This window comes from Eleutherodactylus coqui, chromosome 10, assembly GCF_035609145.1.
Source record: "Eleutherodactylus coqui strain aEleCoq1 chromosome 10, aEleCoq1.hap1, whole genome shotgun sequence".
NCBI lineage: Eukaryota > Metazoa > Chordata > Amphibia > Anura > Eleutherodactylidae > Eleutherodactylus > Eleutherodactylus coqui.
In genome coordinates this window covers 106,620,253-106,647,711 of record NC_089846.1, presented here as the reverse complement: position 1 = coordinate 106,647,711, position 27,459 = coordinate 106,620,253, and the positions used below count along the sequence as shown (strand labels likewise).

General features: G+C 44.3%; 1 protein-coding gene across 1 annotated transcript in view; it reads right to left on the bottom strand.

Moving 5' to 3' along the window:
* Positions 1-27,459, bottom strand: part of GRIA3 (glutamate ionotropic receptor AMPA type subunit 3) — a 333,892-nt gene that overhangs the window by 153,389 nt on the left and 153,044 nt on the right. The gene's annotated exons all lie outside the window — the stretch shown is intronic.

Below are 27,459 nucleotides of genomic sequence, written 5' to 3'. Positions count from 1 at the left end.
GAAAACAAATTGGATTGGAAAGGGTTAAGTCTATTTTCTATAATGTAGGACAATGTGACACAAGTGGGGCTACCTCTAGCATTTTGCCAAAAAGACATCTCAATATTAGTAAATTGTATTTTGGGCTCTTACTGTAAGTAAAACTGCAAGCTATTGTAATCTAACTGTAGTGCTGGGAGGCTTCAGGGAGCTTAGATTCTCTGCAGTTCCCTTTACAGCCTGATTAGGTTAGGAAAGGTACTGCCTATCATCAAGTTATCCACTTATTGTATGTCAACTGATTAGGCCATCTATAAGGCATAAAGTGCTCTATTTTTGCATCTGCTATGGAATTGCTATTAATCAAGGATGTTAGTACCATTGGGACACATAATGTGGCTGCCGTTAGATCCTGGGAAAGAGGGGAACCAGCCTTAGTTTGTACTATCCCCATTGGTCTTAAGTGATAAGAACCTGTACATGATTCCTGCCTACAAAAGAACTGTATTGTTAGTAAATATGGGGTGTGCAATTGGCCTAAGGCCGGTCTCACATGGACAGGTCGGATTCCGCATGCGGGAGCCCACAGCAGAATGACCGCAGCCGGCGCGTACCTGTCTCTTGTTGTCTTTATCTGTACTGCGGTGAGCCGCCATCAGACATGCGCAGTACAGATTTGTTTTTCCAACTGTTTATTTTACCTGCGACCTATCCGTAATGTCAATTGCGGATGTGCGGCTGGCCAGATGGCTTCCATTGACTTCAATGGAATCTGTCCGTGTGGTGCCCACAAAAAACTAGAACAAGCTGCAATTTAATTTCCGCAAGCAAAAATTGCAATTGTTGTCATGTGAGCCGACATAGCGATTCTTCTATTTTCTGGATGTATGCAGAAAACAGCAGACTGTCCAAGAGGATGACGATCGAGGATTCCGCAAATGCAATTCAGGTTGTGTGAGACCGGCCTAAGGATTCCCATACACATCAAATAGCCATAAGCTGAACAATTGCTTGGCCAATATCTACACCTTCTGATCCCCCTATACACATACACTCTTGGGTATGCATTCATGTGTTCAGAATGCGGAAAGGGAATAAGCTTCTGCCAGAACCCCTGGTGCAGCTTTTCTCCCTGAGACAAAAGAATCAGATATGTTCAAATCCCATTGCCTGGTCCTTCTCTATTCTGATATCTGCTGATAGGGAAGAGATAGGAGGCCGCCATACACATTAGATGGCAGCTGGTTCCATCGAAATTGGTAGGCTCAGTCAACATTGATCTAATGTATACAGTGAGCTAAACGGCCATAGAAAGGCATTGGTGGGAATTACCAATACCAGCCCCTCTTGTCCTTGGTCAAAAAACCCAACACAGTAGTAGGGAACCCATTTTGACTTTTACTATAGGGCCTCCTCTCTTGTATGTACTGAATGCCTATACTCCTAAATTAGCCAGTGCTACTCTAAAGCAGAGATCCTGTCTATTCTTCATTACTGTGATTTATGAATGTGCATATAAATCTCATGGGAGTGTATTTGGGGCAAAGCAATAGACTTGAACGTAAAAAAGATCCAACCTGTCTAATTGTCTAATCCTCCAAGGAACTGACTTTCAGCCTTCATAGGCAGCAACCAAGAGTTTACACTTGGCTGTAGTCTTTGTGGGTCATCTAGTATGAGCGGCATACAATATATAGAGACCACTTGCTTAGAGAAAATACTATCCCTGAGAAAATACCAAGTCAGGTGAGGATGAGCCCTTGAATACACTATAATTTAATTGCTTTTACATGCTACACTATAATCAAAAGTAAACACAAAGAACCCAGAATAGCATAAGACCAGTGATTAGAGCTGCAGCGATGACCTTGCACAGAATTACGGCTGTCTGAGCCCGGCCTAACGATTGTACAGAGCTTACTAGAATACACGGAAAATAATTGTTTGGATAATAATATCTGCTCAGGCTGGTATGTTTTATAGTTATACATGTTTACATTTGATTCTCCTTTGAAACACGTTTGCATGGCAACACTGAAGAAATTTACATGAATATAAAGCGTTTTGTCGTCTCTTCCAACGAGAAAGTAAAGCAATAATACAATAGGCATAAAATGCACATATATTTAAAAGTAGTCAAAAACTTTAGATGCACATTAATAGTAAAGAAAGAAATCCCCACAAAAACAAGTTTAAAAATCACGTTGATGGTCCTGTAAATAACGTTATATCCCTTAACCCCTTAGTGACCATGCTATAGTCTTTTTACATTCTGCCGTTGCAGGACGTGTATTGAGGGAGATAGCGCCGCTATCTCCTTCCATACATCACAGGTGTCAGCTGTTTATTACAGCTGACACCTGCAGGCAACAGCCCCGTTCAGCCGTCCTGCCAATCGGGACCGTTAACCCTTTAAATGCCGCTGTCAAATCCGACAGCGGAATTTTAATTGTAAATTATGGGGCAAATCTATGCTAGCTCATAGCTGCCAGGAATTTGGTTTCCGGGTGCACAAGCAGCCAAAAGAAGTGCCAAATTTCTTAAGGGGTGGGCACCTCTTATTAAATTTGGTGCCTGTTAGCCTAGCACACTTCATATTAGGACTGGCGTATGAATCAATGATCTTAAAGGAAATCTGTCATTTCTTTTGTGCTGCCCTCATTGAGTGCAATATAAAGTAAAACACAAAAAGAAAAAACCTGAGAAAGGGTCCTGCGCAGGTCTGAAAGCTTGCTATAACATCATGTATTTTTGTTAGCCATTAAAAGGTATCATATCTACAAGATTACTTGATTTCTCTTACTGAGAACAATCACAGTATAAAGTAGTGATAGATATGCATGCTGATTTCAGCAGTCTGTCATTTATGGGGTCATGTGTAGTGGTTTTTAAGAACTTACAGGTTGTTCCTGCAGCTCCCAGGAAGAGATAAGTCCAGTATATTCATGAGATGCCGCTAGCTCCACCCATCCACCCTTATTAACAGTTGTCTAGTCTTTACACTGCATACTAAGATAACCACTAGTCAGGTAGTATGGGTGGAGCTAGCAGCAACTCATGAATAAAATGGATTAATCTCTAGTGAGAAGCTGCAGAAACTTGCTGTAAGTTTTTAAAAGCCACTACATATTACCCCATAAGGGACAGACTGCTGACAGCAGCATGTCTGTAAGTCATTTATGCTGCCCTCAATGAGGGGATAATACAGTGCATGACAGGTTCCCTTTAATAAATTCCCTCCATGGTCCTTTATTGTATAAAGGTGCTGTAGCTTAATTCTGAACAGATTCCCATCGGTCAATGATGTAAAGTATCACAATACAAGTACAGAATAACGAAGTTTTATTTGTCCAACTCAAGAAACAATAAAGATAATAGGTGGCAGAAGTGTAAAGAAGGGCTCCGCATTCCATTACCCCGGACCGGTATAACTGATTTTTTATGCTATGTAACAACTTATTGTAAACACATTCATTAAATGCACAATTAAATGGGCTATTTTATACACAGAGGTATTTATTAATGAAAGTTATGGGTCACAAGGAGTGTCATCACTAAGTACTTGCCTGCTGATTTGCAGCAGTCTCAAATACAAAGGTTACATATTGGGTCAGTACCACCAGATATGGAAAATGTTTATTTTATTTTGCAAGCGCCACCAGTATACTTCTGAGTTTGACAGAGACATCTGTTTCAGTACCATTCAGCACCTGCACCATCTGTTGAGTAATTTGTACATCATTTGCTGTTTTTCACTAATTAAATGTGTATATATAGTGTTACATTCTGGATTTTTCCACTGTTATGATATTGTGTGTATATTTCATTAAGCATTTACAGTTTTCTTTCACTAGTACTTGTGAACTATGCCAACAAAGGCCCATAATGGCTTAGATGTTAAAGGGGTTGTCCAGTTTTAAACTGTTGATGGTCTATCCTCAGGATAGGTCATGAATAGTAGATCAGTGGGGGGGTTGTAGCCTGGGTTCCCTGCTGATCAGATGTTCTCTGGACCAGTGTACTCATGCACTAAGATCATTTTGGCAAAAAAGCAGATGGTTCTGTTCTCATGCGGTGGCCAGCATTGATATTGTAGGCATTGAAATCAATTGGAATTTGGCTTGCATTACCAAGCCTGGCCACTGCAAGGAGAACGGAGCTGTCTGCTTCCTGCAGAAATCATCTCAGTGCATGAGCACACCAGCCCAGTGAACAGCTGATCAGCTGGGGTCCCAAACGATGGATCCTCACAGATCTATTAACAATAACCTATCCTGTGTATAGACCATCAGCAGTTTTCAACTGGACAATCCCTTTAATATACCCAAAAAGAGGGAGCAGAGATCTCTTACCTTATATCCATGGCCAAAAACACGTTTGCTGTTGGGTTTGTATGCAGATCATTTTATAGCAGTAAGTTAAAAGATGGCTGGCCATTTTGGACCAGGGCAGCAGCATGTAAAAACATAGGTATTCATAAATGACTTACTGTATGTTATTAATCCCCTCACTGTCATATGTTAATGTTAAATATACACGTCGGGTAGGTGAACCATAATCTGCTATTTTACGTCGTTATGTTATGGATACAAGAAGTTTTGTAGTTTTGATTTGGTTCAAACCCAACATTTTTTTATGGACCATTTTGTACACGTCTTCTTGCTTAAAGGGAACCTGTCACCAAGTTCATGCTGGCTAAACCATGTGCATGAAACTGGGACAGATATGCCCATTTGGCCCATGTATATTTTATTCTGCGTTTCAGAAAAAATATACTTACAAATTTGACCCGGAGCTCTGCTCTTGGGGCTCTCGAGCCATAGAGACACGCTGTGCCAGGCTCTCCCCACTTACAGCATCAAGAGCGACAGCTACTCTCCCTGCTTGTGTATAGCAAGACACCAAGTCAAACTTCTAAGTATATTCTTTCGGAAATGCAGCAGCATTTCAGAATAAATTATACATGGGCCGAATGGGTATATCTGTCCCGGGTTCATGCTGTCCAGGATTCAGGCAGTATGAACCTGGAGATAGGTTCACTGTAGCAAGATTGACTTTTAGCGCCTATCCACAGTATAGGCAATAAAAGTCAGATCGGTTGGAATTTTACTGCTGAGACCTCAATTGATCCCCAGAATGGGAGTCCCACATCCACTTCCTTTCCTCACTCTGGGTTCACTGCACCCACCTGCAGTGACATAGAGAGTAAATGGCATGGCAGTCGTACATGTACGGCACTGCCCTATTCATTTCAGTAGGGATTATGGAATTAGCCAAGTTAGTGATCTTTAGCAGTCCCATTGAAAATGAATGAAAGGGCACTGTGCATGCATAACCACTTCTCCATTCAGTCTCCTCCTCACTGTGGGGGTGAATTGAGCTGCAGTAAGGAGACCTGATCCTTTTGTCCTGCTTGGAGATAAGTCATTTCCAGAAGTGTCTGGCAGCAGCTTACTCTCCTGTGCTCATTAAAACATGTGAATGCTTGATCCAACCAAGCATTCATGTGTATAGGAGAGTTGGGAAAAATACCCGTTGAAGATATTTGGGCACCTTAAAGGGGTATTCCAGTCTATTTTAAATGATGATGTATCCTTTAGATAGGTCATCAGTAGTCGATGGACGGGGGACCATTGCTTAAGACCCCCATCCATCAGCTGATCGTCTGGCCCACTGCACTCTACAGTTGGCCACACCTCATCAATAGCGGTAAGAGGAAGCAGGGGCAGTGCCGACTTTACCCGCATTGAAATCTGCTCCTATACTTCCTGCTCAGGACAGAACTAGATGTCCTGACTATGAAAGAAGCAGGAAGCAGCATGGTGCTCCCATTGATTTCAATGGGAGTGAAGCTGGCACTGCATCTGCTTCCTCCTTGACCATTGATGACAGTGGGCAGGACAATCAGCTAATGGATGGGTGTCATGAACATTGGACCCCCGTCCATCATCTATTGATGATCTATTCAGGTAATAGGTCATCAGTTGAAATAGACCAGAAGATGCCTTTAAGAATAACACATCAACAAGTCTTTTTGCCAAAATTTCAGTCAATGTCTATTTAAAAGTGAAAGTAGATTTAATGATACTTTTTACAGATTCTACTTTCTCTGCACATCTGTTCTACTCTTGGTCAGTGAAATAATAATTACCATTAAAATGAAAAAAGAGAGAATATATTAAATTATTATTATCCAGAGTACATGGAATGCATTAAGTGACAATATCGATTGTAGTTAGAGATGAGCAAACACCAAAATGTTCGGGTGTTCGTTATTCGGAACGAACTTCCCGTGATGCTCGAGGGTTCGTTTCGAACAACGAACCCCATTGAAGTCAATGGGCGACCAGAACATTTTTGTATTTCGCCGATGCTCGCTAAGGTTTTCATGTGTGAAAATCTGGGCAATTCAGGAAAGTGATGGGAATGACACAGTGACGGATAGGGCAGGCGAGGGGCTACATGTTGGGCTGCATCTCAAGTTCACAGGTCCCACTATTAAGCCACAATAGCGGCAAGAGTGGGCCCCCCCCCCCCCCCAACAACTTTTACTTCTGAAAAGCCCTCATTAGCATGGCATACCTTTGCTAAGCACCACACTACCTCCAACAAAGCACAATCACTGCCTGCATGACACTCCACTGACACTTCTCCTGGGTTACATGCTGACCAACCGCACCCCCTCCCCCCCACAGCGCACACCAAACTGTCCCTGCGCAGCCTTCAGCTGCCCTCATGCCACACCACCCTCATGTCTATTTAGAAGTGCGTCTGCCACGACGAGGGACCGCAGGCACACACTGCACAGGGTTGGCACGGCTAGGTAGCGACCCTCTTTAATAGGGGCGGGGCGATAGCCCACAATGCTGTACAGAAGCAATGAGAAATATAATCCTGTGCCACCGCCATCAGGAGCTGCACACCTGGGCATAGCAATGGGGAACCTATGTGCCACACACTATTCATTCTGTCAAGGTGTCTGCATGCCCCAGTCAGACTGGTAATATGCACCTTAACAGTAACCGCGTTGGTGGTAATGTGGTGGTGACTGCGGACCTAGTAGCACGGTTGTATTTTGTTGGTTTTCGGAATGTGGCCAGGATTAAGTAGGCCGTGGCGGGGGGATGGTGGGGGGGCTCTCTTGTAGTGTCGGTAAAGGTGAAATTCTTGGACTGCCACCAGACGAACCAATGCAAAGGCATTTGCCAACAATGTTTTCCCTGTTGGAGGAGGAGGGGGATGTTTTTGAGGCACTACGTGTCCTCTCCACGTGTCCGTGGTTATATGCACCTTAACAGTAACCGCGTTGGTGGTAATGTGGTGGTGACTGCGGACCTAGTAGCACGGTTGTATTTTGTTGGTTTTCGGAATGTGGCCAGGATTAAGTAGGCCGTGGCGGGGGGATGGTGGGGGGGCTCTCTTGTAGTGTCGGTAAAGGTGAAATTCTTGGACTGCCACCAGACGAACCAATGCAAAGGCATTTGCCAACAATGTTTTCCCTGTTGGAGGAGGAGGGGGATGTTTTTGAGGCACTACGTGTCCTCTCCACGTGTCCGTGGTTATATGCACCTTAACAGTAACCGCGTTGGTGGTAATGTGGTGGTGACTGCGGACCTAATAGCACGGTTGTATTTTGTTGGTTTTCGGAATGTGGCCAGGATTAAGTGGGCCGTGGCGGGGGGATGGTGGGGGGGCTCTCTTGTAGTGTCGGTAAAGGTGAAATTCTTGGACTGCCACCAGACGAACCAATGCAAAGGCATTTGCCAACAATGTTTTCCCTGTTGGAGGAGGAGGGGGATGTTTTTGAGGCACTACATGTCCTCTCCACGTGTCCGTTCCATGTCAGCAATAGTAGCACTCAAGACAGGCCCCAGTAACAATTCTGAAGCAGCAGTATAGCGGGAGCGCAGTCTTAGTTCCATTTCAGTAGCCTTAGTATAGCCAAGGCACAAGTGACATTTATGTAGCTAAAGTGTAGGCCAACCCCACACACCTTTCTGTACCATGAGTGCAGGCGAAGAACATACAAATTGCTATGATTACACTGTAGGTGAGGGCCCCAAAAATTTGGTGTACCAACAGTACTAATGTACCTCAGTAAAAATTGGCCATGCCCAACCAAGATGGCAGGTGAATCGCTTTGGTTAATGTGGCTTAAGTGGTAACTAGGCCTGGAGGCAGCCCAGTGTAACGAAAAATTGGTTCAAGTTAAAGTTCCAACGCTTTTAAGCTAATTGAAACTTATAAAAATTGTTCTGAAAAATTATTTGAGTGAGCCTTGTGGCCCTAAGAAAAATTGCCCGTTCAGCGTGATTACGTGAGGTTTCAGGAGGAGGAGCAGGAGGAGGAGGAGGAGGAATATTAGACACAGATTGATGAAGCAGAAATGTCCCCGTTTTGGATGGTGAGAGAGAACGTAGCTTCCATCCGTGGGTGCAGCCTACGTATTGCTTACGTATCGCTGCTGTCCGCTGGTGGAGAACAGAAGTCTGGGGAAATCCAGCCTTTGTTCATCTTGATGAGTGTTAGCCTGTCGGCACTGTCGGTTGACAAGCGGCTACGCTTATCTGTGATGATTCCCCCAGCCGCACTAAACACCCTTTCCGACAAGACGCTAGCCGCAGGACAAGCAAGCACCTCAAGGGCATACAGGGCTAGTTCAGGCCACGTGTCCAGCTTCGACACCCAGTAGTTGTAGGGGGCAGAGGCGTCACCAAGGATGGTCGTGCGATCCGCTACGTACTCCCTCACCATCCTTTTACAGTGCTCCCGCCGACTCAGCCGTGACTGGGGAGCGGTGACACAGTCTTGGTGGGGAGCCATAAAGCTGGCCAGGCCCTTAAAGACTGTTGCACTGCCTGGGATGTACATGCTGCTCGATCTACGCACATCCCCTGCTACCTTGCCCTCGGTACTGCGCCTTCTGCCACTAGCGCTGTCGGCTGGGAATTTGACCATCAGCTTGTCCGCAAGGGTCCTGTGGTATAGCAACACTCTCGAACCCCTTTCCTCTTCGGGAATCAGAGTGGGCAGGTTCTCCTTATACCGTGGATCGAGCAGTGTGTACACCCAGTAATCCATCGTGGCCAGAATGCGTGCAACGCGAGGGTCACGAGAAAGGCATCCTAACATGAAGTCAGCCATGTGTGCCAGGGTACCAGTACGCAACACATGGCTGTCCTCACTAGGAAGATCACTTTCAGGATCCTCCTCCTCCTCATCAGGCCATACACGCTGAAAGGATGACAGGCAATCAGCTGGTGTACCGTCAGCAGCGGCCCAAGCTGTCTCTTCCCCCTCCTCCTCATCCTCCTCATGCTCCTCCTCCTCCTCCTCCTGTATGCGCTGAGAAATAGACAGGAGGGTGCCCTGACTATCCAGCGGCATACTGTCTTCCCCCGCCCCCGTTTCCGAGCGCAAAGCAGCTGCCTTTATGGTTTGCAGGGAATTTCTCAAGATGCATAGCAGAGGAATGGTGACGCTAATGATTGTAGCATCGCCGCTCACCACCTGGGTAGACTCCTCAAAATTACCAAGGACATGGCAGATGTCTGCCAACCAGGCCCACTCTTCTGAAAGGAATTGAGGAGGCTGACTCCCACTGCGCCGCCCATGTTGGAGTTGGTATTCGACTATAGCTCTACGTTGTTCATAGAGCCTGGCCAACATGTGGAGCGTAGAGTTCCACCGTGTGGGCACGTCGCACAGCAGTCGGTGCACTGGCAGCTTAAAGTGATGTTGCAGGGTGCGCAGGGTGGCAGCGTCCGTGTGGGACTTGCGGAAATGTGCGCAGAGCCGGCGCGCCTTTACGAGCAGGTCTGACAAGCGTGGGTAGCTTTTCAGAAAGCGCTGAACCACCAAATTAAAGACGTGGGCCAGGCATGGCACGTGCGTGAGGCTGCCAAGCTGCAGAGCCGCCACCAGGTTACGCCCGTTGTCACACACGACCATGCCCGGTTGGAGGCTCAGCGGCGCAAGCCAGCGGTCGGTCTGCTGTGTCAGACCCTGCAGCAGTTCGTGGGCCGTGTGCCTCTTATCGCCTAAGCTGAGTAGTTTCAGCACGGCCTGCTGACGCTTGCCCACCGCTGTGCTGCCACACTGCGCGACACCGACTGCTGGCGACATGCTGCTGCTAACACATCTTGATTGCGAGACAGAGGAGGAGGAGGAGGAGGAGGAGGGTGCTTTAGTGGAGGAAGCATACACCTCCGCAGATACCACCACCGAGCTGGGGCCCGCAATTCTGGGGGTGGGTAGGACGTGAGCGGTCCCAGGCTCTGACTCTGTCCCAGCCTCCACTAAATTCACCCAATGTGCCGTCAGGGAGATGTAGTGGCCCTGCCCGCCTGTGCTTGTCCACGTGTCCGTAGTTAAGTGGACCGTGGCAGTAACCGCATTGGTGAGGGCGCGCACAATGTTGCGGGAGACGTGGTCGTGCACGGCTGGGAAGGCACATCGGGAAAAGTAGTGGCGACTGGGAACTGAGTAGCGCGGGGCCGCCGCCTCCATGATACTTTTGAAGGACTCAGTTTCCACAACCCTATACGGCAGCATCTCAAGGCTGATGAATTTTGCTATGCGGACGGTTAACGTTTGAGCGTGCGGGTGCGTGGCGGCGTACTTGCGCTTGCGCTCGAACACTTGCGCAAGCGACGGCTGAACGGTGCGCTGAACTACACTGCTGGATGGGGCCGAGGACAGCGGAGATGAGGGTGTGGGTGCAGGCCATGAGGCGGTAGTGCCTGTGTCCTGAGAGGGGGGTTGCATCTCAGTGGCAGGTTGGGGCACAGGGAGAGAGGCAGGGGTGCAAACCGGAGGCGGTGAACGGCCTTCGTCCCACCTTGTGGGGTGCTTGGCCATCATATGTCTGCGCATGGTGGTGGTGGTGAGGCTGTTGGTGTTGGCTCCCCGGCTGAGCTTTGCGCAACAAAGGTTGCACAGCACTGTTCGTCGGTCGTCAGGCGTCTCTGTGAAAAACTGCCAGACCTTAGAGCACCTCGGCCTCTGCAGGGTGGCATGGCGCGAGGGGGCGCTTTGGGAAACACTTGGTGGATTATTCGGTCTGGCCCTGCCTCTACCCCTGGCCCTGGCCACCGCACTGCCTCTTGCAACCTGCCCTGCTGATGCCCTTGACTCCCCCTCTGAAGACCTGTCCTCCTGAGTAAGCGTTGCACACCAGGTGGGGTCAGTCACCTCATCGTCCTGCTGCTCTTCCTCCGAATCCTCTGTGCGCTGCTCCCTTGGACTTACTGCCCTTACTACTACCTCACTGCAAGACAACTGTGTCTGATCGTCATCATCCTCCTCACCCACAGAAAGTTGTTGAGACAGTTGGCGGAAGTCCCCAGCCTCTTCCCTCGGACCCCGGGAACTTTCGAATGGTTGGGCATCAATGACGATAAACTCCTCTGGTGGGAGAGGAACCGCTGCTGCCCAATCTAAGCAGGGGCCCGAGAACAGTTCCTGGGAGTGTTCCCGCTCCTGAGCAGGTGTCATTGTAGTGGAGTGAGGAGGCTGGGAGGAAGGAGGAGCAGCAGACAGAGGATTCGGATTTGCAGCAGTGGACGGCGCAGAACTGCGTGTTGACGATAGGTTGCTCGAAGCACTTTCTGCCATCCAGGACAGGACCTGCTCACACTGCTCATTTTCTAATAACCGTCTCCCGCGTGGACCCATTAATTGGGCGATGAATGTGGGGACGCCAGAAACGTGCCTCTCTCCTAATCGCGCAGCAGTCGGCTGCGACACACCGGGATCAGGAGCTCGGCCTGTGCCCACACCCTGACTTGGCCCTCCGCGTCCTCGGCCGCGTCCACGTCCTCTAGGCCTACCCCTACCCCTCAGCATGCTGTATTACCAGTGATTTGATTTCACAGGCAGGAAATAAATTGGCGCAAGACTGCAGGCCAAATATAATTTTTTCCCTTTTTGGAAAACGAAAGGCCCCACTGCCTCTAGTGAATGAATAATCTAAGTTTAATAACTGTGCTGTGTCCCTGCTAATGTGTCACAGAACGTGAGGGTAGCAGAGTTATTATAACTCTTGGAGAGCAGGTATTTTTTTCCCAATTAAGGAAAGCAAATGGCGAAGCCAGCAGTAAAGCGTAGCTGGGTGCGTCTGATTTAGCAATGTTGTTCAAGCAGCTCACACGTGTCCACCGCCCTTAGGACGGACAGAGGCTGGACAAATAGATTTGTTTTCAGTTTTTTTCCACCAAAAGGCAGCACTGCGTATATTCAATGAACATGAGAAGTTTAATAACTGTGCTGTGTCCCTGCTTATGTGTCACAGAACGTGAGGGTAGCAGAGTTATTATAACTCTTGGAGAGCAGGTATTTTTTTCCCAATTAAGGAAAGCAAATGGCGAAGCCAGCAGTAAAGCGTAGCTGGGTGCGTCTGATTTAGCAATGTTGTTCAAGCAGCTCACACGTGTCCACCGCCCTTAGGACGGACAGAGGCTGGACAAATAGATTTGTTTTCAGTTTTTTTCCACCAAAAGGCAGCACTGCGTATATTCAATGAACATGAGAAGTTTAATAACTGTGCTGTGTCCCTGCTTATGTGTCACAGAACGTGAGGGTAGCAGAGTTATTATAACTCTTGGAGAGCAGGTATTTTTTTCCCAATTAAGGAAAGCAAATGGCGAAGCCAGCAGTAAAGCGTAGCTGGGTGCGTCTGATTTAGCAATGTTGTTCAAGCAGCTCACACGTGTCCACCGCCCTTAGGACGGACAGAGGCTGGACAAATAGATTTGTTTTCAGTTTTTTTCCACCAAAAGGCAGCACTGCGTATATTCAATGAACATGAGAAGTTTAATAACTGTGCTGTGTCCCTGCTAATGTGTCATAGAACGTGAGGGTAGCAGAGTTATTATAACTCTTGGAGAGCAGGTATTTTTTTCCCAATTAAGGAAAGCAAATGGCGAAGCCAGCAGTAAAGCGTAGCTGGGTGCGTATGATTTAGCAATGTTGTTCACGCAGCTCACACGTGTCCACCGCCCTTAGGACGGACAGAGGCTGGACAAATAGATTTGTTTTCAGTTTTTTTCCACCAAAAGGCAGCACTGCGTATATTCTATGAATAATAACTGTGTTGTGGCCCTGCCTATACAATTCTTTCCCTGCAGTATCAATGGAGGGTGCAATGGTCTGCAGAGGCGATTTTGAGAAGCAAAAAAAAATGCAGCACAGCTAACAGCAGCCTGGACAGTACTGCACACGGATAAATATGGCCCTAGAAAGGACCGTTGAGGTTCTTGAAGGCTACACTCACTCCTAACACTCTCCCTGCCTATGCAGCACTTCTGTCCCTAATGCCAGGTGCAACGGTCTGCAGAGGCGATTTTGAGAAAAAAAAATTTGCCACTGCTAACAGCAGCCAACACACAGCTATCAGTGGCCCTAATAAGGACCTTTGGGGGGTCTTGAAGCCTACACTAACTACCAATTCTTTCCCTACAGCAGCTCCGGTACAAACAGCACTGTCCCTCATCTAACTCACACCGCATCTGAGGCGAACCGCGGGAGGGGCCGACTTTTATATTAGGCGAACACCTGATCTCGCCAGCCACTCACAGCAGGGGGGTGGTATAGGGCTTGAACGTCACAGGGGGAAGTTGTAATGCCTTCCCTGTCTTTCAATTGGCCAGAAAAGCGCGCTAACGTCTCAGGGAAGGAAGTGAAAGTAACCAGAACACCGCATGGTGTTCGTTACGAATAACGAACATCCCGAACACCCTAATATTCGCACGAATATCAAGCTCGGACGAACGCGTTCGCTCATCTCTAATTGTAGTCCATATCTCTCTTCCTTTGATTCCTTGTTAAATTAATGAGATAAAATCTTTACTTTATACCTTTTCTCTGTTTATGCTCTACTCCTGGTTTGGCTTAGAAATACTGATGCAAAATACTTACCAAAATGCGTACACGTGAATGTGATGTAATTATTATGAAGTATAATGCCAAAAACTTTGGAAAGTTCCAGACTTTTAGCTCTTGTGGTCCCTCTATTGTCTCATAGATTGTAAGCTCTTGTGAGCAGGACCCTATATATATTCTTACAAGAATATCATTCAGCATTGCAATAGCTGTATCCCTTTATCTCCCACAGTATAACATCCCTTTGTTCTAGACTCATCATAACTTTCTAGAGATTGTAAATGTAATAAGAAGCCCAAAAATGCTAAGGCTCTATGCAATATAAGGAGAATTAACAAATCGGTTTATGCCAATGTCTGGCGCAAAGAAATTTGAAAATGTTTTTTCACGTCCCACTTGCAAATAAATTTTACAATCCTTCTGCATTTTCTGCTGTCCTTGACACTTTTGTAAAAAATATAGGCATGGCTTGGCGGGAGGGGATGTGACCACCCGCAGCCCACCAAATGCACAAAAATTTACACCAGAAACTGTTGTAAATTATAGAGGAAATCGTCAGCAGGTTCTACCTGCTGTAGATCTTAGGAAGTGGCACACGGGTGGCCCAAGATGCAATAAGTGTAATAACAGGCGTGTGCATCTTATTATGTTTGGCACATCTTATTGCAGCATTACTTAATTATGGTCAGCATATAAAACATCATAGTAACATAGTATGTTAGGCTGAAGGAAGACAACGTCCATCTAGTTTGACCTGTTTCCCACCCCACCCCTTGTTAATGCAGAGGAAGGCAAAAAAAAAAACCCAATGAGGCAGAAGCCAATTAGCTCTTTTGGGGGAAAAAATTCCTTCCCGACTCCATGGTGACAGTCAGAATAATCCCTGGATCAATGTTTGAAAGTACCTACCTGACTCCAAGACCCGGATCAACAACCCCGCTGGTTATTTAGTGTCTATATCCTGTAATATCATAACACTCTAGAAAGACATCTAGTCCCCTCTTAAACTCCTCTATGGATTTTGCCATCACCACGTCCTCAGGCAGAGAGTTCCACAGTCTCACTGCTCTTACAGTAAAGAACATCGGTTTAAGATAAATGTTCCCCAATGTGTCTGAGCCTTATGTTTGACATATAGGCTTGGAAAAGCTCCTGTTGTTTGTCAAAAAGCTCAAGAGGGCTCCACTCACACCAAAGATGCCAACAGAGTGTCCTTTTGGCCTCCATCGAGGTGGTTTTATGTCGGCATACTTTATTTTGCAACTGTATACTGAAGGAAAGTATAGCAGACTGCACTTCCCTATATAGTGGGTCAGCCAGCGCAAAAAATAAGTATATCGCGCCGTAAATATTTTTTTAACATTGGGGCCAATTAACAATGTATGCTGCTGTATCATGCCTGTCAGAGCCTCCCATCAGTGTCAGAAGTTGGTAAATCTTCCCAATGTATACCTCTGGCAAAAGGCTGAGATACATTGTATGCAGAGCCTAAAAACCGTATGTATACAATATAGCATCATGTCGAAAACACCAGTATATGAAAAAAAAGTTACTCAACCTAAAGGATTAAGAGAATCTTTCCAGCGCAAATAAAACTGGGGCCAACAGCTTATTGCCAGCACATGCTGTAACTTAAAGAGGAAAGAAAATTAGTTATGTAATTTAATAAAAATGTTGAAATTACACTGAAGACCTCAAATATCAAAAAGGTCATATTTTCCTCAGCAACCATTCAGAACCCATGGTTCATTTTTCAATTGTTCTATACTTTGGAGAAATAAATCAGAATTCCATCCATGTACTTAGACTGCCATTGTATGCACCCCCGTATGCACCCCAGAGCAAAGTGTGCCAAAAATTTTAAGAGGCATACATACCTCTTAATAAATGTGCACGTCTCGCCAGTCTGCATTCTTAAATGTGAAATCTATGCCAGCTATAAGAAATGTCTTAGGTGATGGGAAACCCCGCCCTTTGCTAAGTCCTACTAATTTTTAAAAGTGATCGGCAAGGAGCTTGTACTCACCTGCTCCGCAGCATCCCGATGCCTCGTGATGGCCTCCGGTGGCATTGCAGCGAGCTGTAGTGTCTTCCGTGCTGACATATCAGTGTCTTTCTGGTAATCGGGGGTTTGAATACCCTGCCTTCAGCGCTGTAATTGGATCGAATGCTAGCCAATCACACCTGGCGCTCGATGAGTCAATCACAGCCATTCAGTAAAGTCATTCACTGAATGGCTGTGAATGATCGAGTTCCGACTGTGATTGGCTGGCGCTCGATCCAATCACAGCGCTCGCTTTACTGGAGGCGGGGTATTCAAAGCACTGTCACCAGAAAGAAACTGAAATGTCGGCGCGAAGGACATTGCAGCTTGCTGCAGCGCCGGTGACCATCGCAAGGCATCAGGATGCCGAGGACCAGGTGAGTATTGATTTTTTTCTCATGTAGGTTAGCTAGGGCTTATTTTCGGGGGGGGGGCTTATATTTCAAGCCTCCCCCGAAAACCGGGGTGGGTTTGTTATTACGGTAGGTCTTATTATCGGGGGAAAACGGTACCTTGGTTAGTTATGCCTTTCAATCTGAAATTCTTGGCCTCTTTCTTCTCAGATTGTCATATGATCTCAATCACAGAAAACAGCCATTACTTACTGAGTAAGGAGTGCATATAAATGCATCCTCTCACCATGCAGGTAGCTGACTACCAAATGAGGGAGCTAATTGCACCTGTGCAGGACACCGATGATCTCAGTTCAGATCTATTTGGGTTTATTTTTTCTTAAACTAGTCGGTTTCTCAGTCAGTATAATTCCTGTGTGATGCTATTATATATACCCTGCCACAGAAACTGCCTTGAGAGGGACACAGACAGTCCTATTAAAGTTACTGATGATGATCACACAGTTCCTGTCACACAGTTATAATAGAGGAGATCACAGCTCAATCTCATGACTCTTTACTTATGGTCTGTAGCTTATCAATTTGAATACAGAAGCAGGGGTTGCCAACTGCCAAGAAATTAATGGAAGTCCATAAGAATAATGCATTTCTTCTCAGCGGCCATATTTTCTTTGAGGCTGTTGAGACTTGAGCAGTGTATTATGACAATAATTATCAGCATTTTGCAGCTCACAATAAATACTGCTAATGAGTTCAGTACTTGACCTATAAAAAAACTATCACTTATAATGTTTAGCATTAATTATGGTTTTCCGTTGTGTCTGTAAAAAAATATTGTCTGTCCTTGATTTTTGGATAAGTTGCCCAGAAAAAAAATAAAAAAAAACAGGTTGGTAAATCTGTACAGAAGGTAGTGCTAATTAACCTGTCCCCTAACAGGTGGAGATGACACAGCCTCTAGCTAATGCTGTGCTGCTGTATCATGAGATAGATGTGAAACTGAAAGTAAAAAAATTAAATTCTCAAGATGGTGCCTGATAAGCATCGGACAGGTGGCTGCACTGCATGGAAGTGGCTGCAATATACATAGGAGACCTCTAGAGTGTGACAGGCAATCAGGTGAGGGGTCAATGGATGGAAAAAAGTGTATTTGCCGGAGTGGCCCTTTAAAGTTCTGTTATGAATTGTAGCTCTATTTAATTCTACCCTACATTTTTACAATGTGCCCTATGTGGGATTATCATTGAAGTAGGAGACAGAGTACTGAGCACTTCACTTTTCATGCTGAGGACAGATTCAAACAAGAATCCCATATTTCATCAAGTCAAGAATAATTTTGTATTGAACATTTTCCTTAAAAAAGTTTACAAAAGCCATACATGATTTCCCTGTCTTGCTCTTCTTGCATACAATGTACGGATTTCTCAGCTTTCCCTGTGTTTCCCAATCACAAATCTTTCTTTTTAACATCAGATTGTTTTATTGCATTGTATTCCTACAGGTCTTCCAAAAGGTCCTTCACAAACACAATGCCTTTTTATGTTTGCTTCTACAAACCGCTATACTCCGGGGAAGAAGATATGGCAAGAAAAGCATCAAAGTGCTTTTCTACAGAGAAGAGACTACTGCCAAGGAAGCATCTCCGGAGAATAATGTCAGACACCATCACAGATCAATGTTTCCCCAACTTTAACTATTTATACCTGATGATTTCTATGACAACTTCACAAAAAAACAAAGTAAATGTGCAACAATAAGTGATATATTATTCTAATCTAAAGGAATCCTGCTGAAAGCTGCCCTCAGTAATGAAGGAAGACATTATATTAAGTCGATCCATAAATCTACTATTCTCATCACCTCTGAAAAGAAAGGAAGGAATATTCATTCTTAATGTGGGATGATGCATTTTTTTCTGTCTTACGGCCAACCTAGTCATGTAACAGTTAATGCATTCCTGAAACATCGACATTTTTGGCACTTTGTGGTTTTTAAGAGGATGACCTCATACACAAATAGGAATATGGAACAATACCTCTGCAGCGCCATCTATTGGAAGAAAGCATTCTTTCAAGTTAATGTTAGACTCTTGAAACAAGCTGTTAGGGACAGTGAGTGTGGACCCACTGTGCCAACTAACTGGTTTGTTTTTGGGCTAAGGGAGTTATCCTGGCAGTTCCCCGTTATTCACCCTTTAACCCCTGCACAGGGATCTGGCCTTCACTGTGGGATACCAGGTAGGCTGCTATCTCCTGGAGTAGTCCCAGTGTAGTTGGCAGCTGACCCACAGGAGTCAGAGACATCAGTGAAACGCACTGTGAAACTGTCCGAACTATGCAATCAGAGTTAATCCAGTGATGGAGAAGCCAGGATACAGATGTAATCCAGGTAAAGTCCAAGGATCAGGGCAGACACAAGAGATGGAAGCTGGAGACCTTGCTACGTGACTGAGGCAAACTCACACCAATACTCGGGCAAGGAGCAGGATCTCCAGCTCTGCTAAATAGGAGCACAATAGCCCATTACCCTGCAGCTGGGCTGAGAGCACTGGGGAGGATTAACTCCTGCAGTGCTGATGGAAAGTACCCAGCTATGAGCCCATTCATACAGAAGGAGCAACGCCTGTGTCTGTCCGGAACAGCAAGAGGGTGGCAGACACAGGTAGCTGACCCAACACAAGAGCAATGACTGGGAATTCAAGGCTTTTAGTCTCTTCACATTCACAATCATGGAGAGGATCCCAATTAAAATGACATTTAATTGCAAGCTAACAAAAACAACAAGCCATAATATAATAGAGATACAGAAAGGTATTACTGCTTCTGAACATAGATTCTTGGTCACTGGTCTACAATTATGACTACTTCACTCCCTGGTGTAATGTTAGACAAAAGGACCCACTTCATTTTTCATATTTTTAGACTTTAGACCAAGTTCTGGAATGAAGGATCCATATAGTTGGAAGCAAACTGAAGGGAAATAAGAACTCATGAATCACATTACATGTAGTGAGCTGTTCAGTAGCTTAGGCACAGAGAACAATTAGCCAGTAGATGAACAAGTAAAAATATTTGTAGCTTATTAGCATACAAAGTGCCTTTTGGTTTCAATGCTAATACATACACACCATGCACTTCTAGCAATTCATTTGAGAACCTCAATACATGAATGTGAATGAGTTAAGTAGCTAATAGGACTGCATCTAATAAATCCTAGTCAGATACCCAGAGATCAAAGCTAATGTTATATACTCTTACCATTCATTTTAAGGCTTGATATCAGGTACTGTACACATAGGAACTTATTTTACAGACAATGCTTTTACTTTAAGGGTATTTTTTTAGTTCCAGACACAATTTTGCAAAGAAGACGCTTGACATTTCACAAATACTGACTTAATTGACCTGATATTTAAGGGTCTGCCAATTAAGGCCATGAACACTGGACTACATGATTGCATGTGAGAATACCTCTGCATTATTAAGCTTGTAACTCTCTTGAAATTCAACTAAATTGATATACTTTATTAACCTTTAAACAAATAAATCAAGCATTACTGTCAACTCTATTTTTGGACCGATAATGATTCCGTAGTTAATCAGAAGGTTGCTTCAATAGGCCCAGATTACGGTTGGCGGAGTGCCTTGGTGGTACTCGGTGGTAGCCCTATCCCCAGTACAAGGGTCATTTTATGTGTGGGAAATGTATCATATCTATCATTAGATGCAGTAATTGTTGATAGACCCCACTAGTGTCAACAGGATATCATGTAAAACTAATGTGGGTAAGATCAGCTCCCCTGTACCACAGTGTCTGCTGCTGAAGAAAACAAGGGTCATCAGAATGAATTTAAACAGACCCAATCCATTTTTTAGCCAGGAAATAAGACCTGCCAGAGATGTCTGGTGGCCTCTTCTTCCCTTGTCCTTATAGCAATAAGCATGCATACCCATTAGAGATGAGCGAGCCTACTCGGTAAGGCAGTTACTTGAGCGAGCATCACTCTTCTCGAGTAACTGCTTAGTGATCCGAGCAGGCTCGGGTGAGCTGCCGGGGTAAGCGGGGCGGGAGCAGAGCAGAGCGGGGGGAAGAGAGAGATCTCTCTCACTCTTCCTCCTGCTCCGCTTCTCCCCGCCCCCCCCCCCCCCACAGCCCACCCGAGGCTGCTCGGATCACTAAGCAGTTACTCGAGAAGAGTGATGCTCAATGTGTGGAAAATGTATCATATCTATCATTAGATGCAGTAATTGTTAATAGACCCCACTAGTGTCAACAGGATATCATGTAAAACTAATTTGGGTAAGATCAGCTCCCCTGTACCACAGTGTCTGCTGCTGAAGAAAACAAGGGTCATCAGAATGAATTTAAACAGACCCAATCCATTTTTTTAGCCAGGAAATAAGACCTGCCAGAGATGTCTGGTGGCCTCTTCTTCCCTTGTCCTTATAGCAATAAGCGTGCATACCCATTAGAAATGAGCGAGCCTACTCGGTAAGGCAGTTACTTGAGCGAGCATCGCTCTTCTCAAGTAACTGCTTAGTGATCCAAGCAGGCTCGGGTGGGCTGCGGGGGAAAGCGGAGCAGAGCAGGGGAAAGAGAGAGATCTCTCTCACTCTTCCTCCCGCTACGCTTCTCCCCGCCCCCACAGCCCACCCGAGCCTGCTCGGATCACTAAGCAGTTACTCGAGAAGAGTGATGCTCGCTCGAGTAACTGCCTTACCGACTTGGCTCGCTCATCTCCAATACCCACACAGTGAACATTTTACCTTGTATCTTTTTAAACTACCATGTCTCGATACTGATATCAATATAGTCTCCTTTCTAATATTGTTGTGAAGTGATATCGATGGTATCTCTTGAATTGGGAGTTAGGGGGCTCTCTTCCCTTCCCTCACTTCCCCAAGTCGATGAATATGGCCAATACTAGAGTCAGCAGTGATTGAGCTCTTTTTTCCTCCTGCTTTTTATTCATGGGTGGTGGATCCGATTGGCCCTGTGGGGGTACTTTGGATATCTGACTGAGCTCAAAAACTGCAATATTGGAATTGATGATCCACTGGTTTGGTATTGATTGATTTAAGCCTATCTTGAATTATAGTGTAGTACGAACAGGTGATACACCCAGATTGGTATTTTTTATATAAGGTATTTTTTTCCTTTATCTGCATAGGATCTGTGGCGTTATTTTGAATATTTTTTAATATTTGGTTTGCCTTGATACTGGGAATGCTTGAACAAGCCTTAAGAGAAAATGGTGATGGAAGTCTCTGGGTGGTAAAGGCCATTAAAGCAATCACACCCTTTTCCTTTTCTCTAATCCAGCCATGCATTTATAAATCTGAAGAAAGTTTTGACAAGTTTTTTTTAATCCAAAAAGAGAGGCTGTCTAAACATTCACAAAATGAAGGCAAATATCACAATTATTTATTTTACTAATTTTAAACTCTAAAGTACTGGCCACTAGGGCTCATCCTTCCTCCTAACTTGCTGTCTACTGTCTGCTATCAAGTGTCTTTCTGGAGATGTCAGGACAGCAGAACAAGAAGCAGAGGAATGGGATGAGTCATTGTGCTCATTGACGTCTATGATGGAAGAAAAGAAGGGAGGATGAGGAGGAGGGAGAGCTACTCACACACATATATCCTGCAGGTGTTAATGGTGAGTTACCTGCTGCTATTTATTCACATTTCCATTGCTCAGTCCTGCTGTACACCATTCTACATCATGATAATATGTATTTGCATGTAATACAGACCATTAGAGCCACAAATGTGAAGTTCTCTGGACCCAGTCTATATAATTCAGAACAGCAGCAAGGCTCCTGCCACCAGTTCAGAGAGAATCACAGATACAAGCTTCAGTGTAAAATGGGGGGAATGCAGGATATGAGTCATATAATGGCCAGAAGTAGTATTATTCCTCATGTACACACATTAGCTTATTTAAATAGTGACTCGAAATGTAGGTATATTTTAATTAGCAATGTTAGAGTTTGATATAATCTACAGCATTATAGTAAACAGGAGGAACATTGATAAAGTACAGGAGAGGAAAGTTTCTCAGCTCCACAGGTCCTAGAACAAAAGGTCACACACTGAAGTGTAAGGAAACTTCTGTTCTGCTTCACACACGAAAGTAGTCGGAGGGAGGCAGTAAATGAGAGAGCATAGGATTCAAAGATGTCTGGGTAAGACCTGTGGCTATCCTGAACATTAAAGGGATCTGCATTATTATAAAGGATATATTAACACAGGAAGACATTCAGTGAGTCTACAGAAGTTCTCGACCTGTTGGGTTCCTCAATATGATATCATCTTGAGGCATTTTTAAAAGATAAGTTGCAGAGAAGCATTTCATTACAGAGTGGTTCAAGCTCCAGGTACTAGAAATAATACTCAATAGTTCAAACACTCGTATGTGTCAGTAAAAAGGAGCTGACATTGTACAGATGGCGGCATAACAAGACATGTTGTATTTATATAACTGCAGATTTCAAGTAAAGTGGTATAAAAAGTCTTCAGCAGGTTATATGAGATTTATGTGACTGGTGGTATCTGCTTGGAATATAAACTTCTGTTTCTAAGAGCCGAATCTCTATGTCGTTCGCAATCTGTCCACATTAAACAAGTGAATTATGCAGGGAAGAACAAGTGTTTAGGCAATAGGGCACTTGTGGTGATATTACTCTTGGGGGGCTTTTAGATGTAACGATTGTCACTCAAAAAAGCGTTCAAATGAGCGAAAGTGAACAATAATCATTTGGTCAAAATGCGAGACAAGTGAATGACGAAGGAGAATCAATCGATTTTCGTTCATCGTTCATTTTATGCACGCATAAAAATCATCGTTGGCTCGTTCACTCATTCGCTCAGTCCCTGTATTTGCTTATACAGAGACTGAATGATTTTGAGCAATTCTTGTTTGAACGAGCCAATGATGCATTCGCCTACCAAAATAGGCTGCATGAGTGCGAACGGGGTTAGCGTCATGCCATTCGTTCGTTCAAATGAGAATCGGCTTGTCTAAAAGGACATTTACGCTATTTACTGGATTAGCTGCAGCAATTAAAGCTATCAGTGAAGGGAATTAGTCTCACATGACTTTACTGCACCTGCTACTACTACTGACCTGGGGGCAGAAATCCACAATATCCTTTACTGGATTTATATGTAAAATAAGTTTCAGATGAAGTCTATGAGAGCAGATGAGCAAGGAAAAAGTGAAGAAAGGTTCACTCAGCTAATGATGAGTGATTTGCTGCTATTTATTCCCATCTTCACTGCTCAGTACTGCTATACATTGTCCTACCTGATGATATTATGTTTCTTTGTGTGTTATAGAAAGTTAGAGAGCAGAATCAGTAGTTCTCTGTGTGCAGTGTATAGAAGAAAGCATAACAGCAGGCTCATCCCGCCAGTTCTGAGAGAACTGAAAATAAGATAAACAGCCTGCAAAGAGAGAAAACTGGTAACATGCAGTATCTAAATCACATAATGGTCAGATATAGAGTTATTCCTCATGTACATGCACTGATTTTGAAAAGTCATCTGAAAGGTTAAGCACATGTTAAAAGTATATTTTGTACATGTTTTGTACAACCAAAGGTATTCTATACCAAAAGTTACTCTATCATCTCAGTAAAACACCAATGTAGTCTACTAATTTACATCTCTTGATTACTTATACTTTTTCACTCTTCAAAATCCAAACCTGGAATGTTTAAATCAGAGGCGTAACTTGAAGCTTTTGGGCCCCAGTGCAAAACCTGAAACAGAGCCTCCAAATGTAATGCTTTATTCCTAGTACTGGGCTCCCTATATGGAGAAGAGAGGCCTCATGGGCCCCCTAAGGCTCCTGGGCCCGGGTGCAACCGCATCCCCTGCATCCCCTATAGTTACGCCCCTGGTTTAAATATTGAACTGGTCATAGATTAAATATTTCCTTATAGAGAGGTTTCAATATTGTTGTTCAATATTCAGTTGTTCTGAAGATCACCCAAATACTGACATTTATTTTTTAGTTTTAGTATTAAGTTCCTCTGGAAATTCATCTCCAAAATGTGTACCTTGTACAACTTCACGTATGTATGAACTAGTAGCAGCAGAAGAAAACATTTCCAGAACTTATTTATCTGCAGTGCTATAGACACTTATGGCATAAAGTTAGTATATCAGTGGGACTCCCGCCCATCCAAAAAAAAACCCCTGAGTTTCCAGTTCTGGTGAATATAAGATACAGAGACAGCTGAGTGAAACAACTCCCACCCAGTACTTTTACTTCACGATCAGACATTTATGGCATATTGAATAGATATACCACAAATACAGTATGTATAAAAGAAAAAAAACGAGTTAGGGTGGCTTCACAGGAGCGTGTTTTTGTGCGTGCATACGCACACACAAAAACACGCTTGTATTTGCAACAATGCATTCCCTATGGTGTGTGCACATGTCCGTGCTTTACAGGCATGTGCCTGCAAAGATAGGACATGCGTGCACCATTGGGAATGCAGGCATTGTTTTCAATGGAGCTGCGGCTGCTGCCGGCGGCTCCATTGAAAACAATGGTCTGCCCGCACCCCTGCATTCTTTTTAGGGAAGGGCTTTACATATAAGCCCTTCCCTGGAAAAGACAAATTTTAGTGTAAAAAAAAATAATATATATATATATATACTTACCTCTCCGCTGCTGCCGTGCCCCCCGCAGGGAGGAAGAACACATCTGCTGCATGCGGAAGATGTTTCCTTCATCCCCGCTAGTTAAAAGAATTCTCTGCTGCTACATCTGCCACATCTGTGACAGATGCAGCAGAGGAATTCTTCGATTCTCTATTTTAAATCCCCGCCTGCTGAAAGATCAGCACAAGAGAGCCGGAGACAGCCAGGAGAAGACGCGGCTGAGCCCCGCAGCCGAAGGGAGGTAAGTATGTTTTTGTTTTTTTTTTTACAGCACTTTTACTTGATTTTCAAGAAAGGGCTTATATTTAAAGCCATTCCCTGAAATCAATTGGCAGCAGAATCCTCTACCGCAGCTGACATGTGTGACAGCTGCGGTAGAGAATTGAAGAATTCCTCTACTGCCTCTGCCACAGATGTGGCAGATGTAGCAGCAGAGAATTCTTTTAACTAGCGGGGATGAAGAAAACAGCTGCAAGCGGCAGATGTGTTCTTCATCCCCGCGGGGGTCACGGCAGCGACGGACAGGTAAGTATATATATATATATATATATATTTTTTTTTTTTTTTTTTTACACTAAAATTTTTCTTTTTCAGGGAAGGGCTTTACATATAAGCCCTTCCCTGAAAAAGAATGCAGGGGTGCCGGCAGATCATTGTTTGACATTGTAAAAGTATGGTGACATCATTATGCAACAGCTAAGCAATACTACTGCTTTGTTTGTAACAGAAACCAATTATAGCACTATAGGCACAGTTCCAAGACAAAAAATCTTTCCGCGCTGCTATCGGGGTTTCTCTTAAGGGGAAAGAATGAATATAAACTGTCGTGACAGACAGTAATTGAACATATAATTCGCTGGTTTTTAATTCCAAGAATAAAAGTACAACGCCAAGGCGTTGTAAAGATCATTGCTGCAGAGCTATTCCTTGCAGCAAATTTTGTACTTTTATTCTTGGAATTAAAAACCAGCGAATTATATGTTCAATTACTGTCTGTCACGACAGTTTATATTCATTCTTTCCCCTTAAGAGAAACCCCGATAGCAGCGCGGAAAGATTTTTTGTCTTGGAACTTTATCTTTTACCCATTGAGGGGATTTTCTCCCTTTGGGGTTTTGTTTCTTTCCTGGCGACTCTCCTTCCTCATCGAAGGATATTGGGAATCTCTTCACTTACTACGGGCCTACCTGGACTACAGGTGCCAGCGGGCAGCTCCCGTAGGATCTTATGGTCTATGGGAACCCCGCTGAGCACCAGGTGAGTCCTTTCCATTACTTATTTCTTGGTGGCGCGGATCATTACTTTGAATTTTACTATAGGCACAGTAGTATTCAGTAAAGAGGAGAGGGGGAAAAAAAGGGTGTGGAGCAAAGCCAAAGGGTGTCAAGTCTTGAGTCCAAGTTGTATGACCAGGATTCAAACAGCCTTGAAGAGGGTTATAGAAGCAGGTGGTGGAGGTGCTGCCAGCCAAGTAGACCCACCAATAGTGGGCCGACTAGATATGTGGAAACAAAAATCTGGTATCTTGCACAACTCTCCAATAAAAGTCGTGAGGCAATAGAATGAAATATTCAACATCTCTTCTATTTAGTGAATTTAAAGGCAGTCTCAATCCTCTCCGTTCCTGGTGGTACCAGCACGTTTGGGTCCGTATTTCTGCAGTCCCAAGAGGGATGTTTTCCCCAGCCTGAGTGATGAAGGGGTTCACCCCCAAAATGCATATCTTTTGTTGGCGTTTAATTCACTAAATAAAAGAGAAGTTGAATATTTCATTCTATTCTCTGACGACTTTCATTGGAAAGTGGCGCCAAGATACCAGATTTTTGTTTCTGCGTATTCACTAAAGTTGCATAACCTCATTTGGTCTACAATTGTCTTGTAGCATTTAACACTTTTAACCACTAGAGAAAACCCATTCTGCAAACTTGGTTGAGTCCCAATGACCTAGATGTGCCAAACCGTACAAAGGAAACCAAAACTCTTCCTCTCCCTCCCATCAAAAATAAATTAATTACCAAAGTTGTATTCTCCTTAACCAATACCATATTTTTTTAATGAAATGCTTTGGTTTGAGCAAATAGTTTTCCCTGTAATATCACTAAGAACAATTTATGCAGTCCTAGTACTTTATCTTATTGCTGCTTAATGGAAGAAGTAGAGGACGTTTCTGTGTGTCCTCAAGGCCAACATTATTAAGTTAGATCTCTCATTACTTTCCTAGATTCCTATCTATTCCACAATAGAGATTATGTTTCACACTTCACAATAATTAGAATTCGGAAGATACAGTCAAACAAATTGCCATCCGATATTGGACAAGTATTCTCAAAGCCCAAACTGTTAGAAAACAAGCTCACAGCATCGCATTTGAATATAACACCTGTGGGGCCTTGAAATCTCTGTAATGAAATCATATTATGTCAGTCACCAGTCGTCACCAGCCTCGACAAACTGGATGCTTACGGGGACCTCTGACTTGGTAATTGATTTTACTGCAGCTATTTGTCATACTTTATTAGTTACA